Genomic DNA, 875 nt, shown 5'->3' on the forward strand with positions numbered 1-875 from the left:
AGAGTCTATGGAGAAGTCCAGAGACCAGTTGACGCCAAGCTAATAATCAGTGAGCCTTTACTCCATCACAGGAATTTATCACAAATTCAGCTCAGGTGAAATATATAAAAAGCAAAATTAACACTGTTCTCTCTTCAGTGCTAACAGGATGTATTGTTGCATTCTTCAGAACTGGAAAAAAGAAGTTAGGTGGAGCACGTTTCTCATAAACCAGTTCTGTAAGAGTCACTGGGATGCTGTTTAGCAAAGGTACCAGGAAATGTCTTTGATTTTGACTGAGTGAGGAAGCGATCCCAGATTCAGTATCAGGCCCCAACTTCAACACATGCCTTCATTCTGGTGCTGCTCCTGATCTGCAGCAGGCTGCCTCACCCTGGGTAAGGAGCACTGATCCTGCCAATCAGACAGCTTGCTGTGCTGCAGCCTCCTGCTAGAACTTGGCTCTTGCATAGTATGTGAAGTGGAGGGGCTGGGAGCAATGAACTCTGGACCTTAGTTGGAAGCCAGTTTTTTTTAAAAGCTTCTTTCATAGTCAATTCCATAATGTAAAGTAAAATCATGGATAAGAACACGATGCACCTATTGTTTTTTTCCGTTTTAAAAATATTTTAAAGAGAAAAAAAAACAAACACAAAGCAACATAAAACAATAAAAATTGTACAAAATTTCCACTTTTCCATTTCCAAGAATAGGAAATTAACAATGGTTATTATATTGCATATTGCAATGATCAAATTGTTTGCTATCCTACCAGATACAGATAGGCGTGCAAGACTGATTAAACAGTTAGAACATTTCTGGGGCCGGGGAGATGGCTCAGTGGAATAAGTGCTTCCCTAGCAAGTGCAAGGGTCTGAGTTCAATCCCTGGTTCCG

This window comes from Octodon degus, unplaced genomic scaffold (assembly GCF_000260255.1).
Source record: "Octodon degus isolate 3935 unplaced genomic scaffold, OctDeg1.0 scaffold00096, whole genome shotgun sequence".
NCBI lineage: Eukaryota > Metazoa > Chordata > Mammalia > Rodentia > Octodontidae > Octodon > Octodon degus.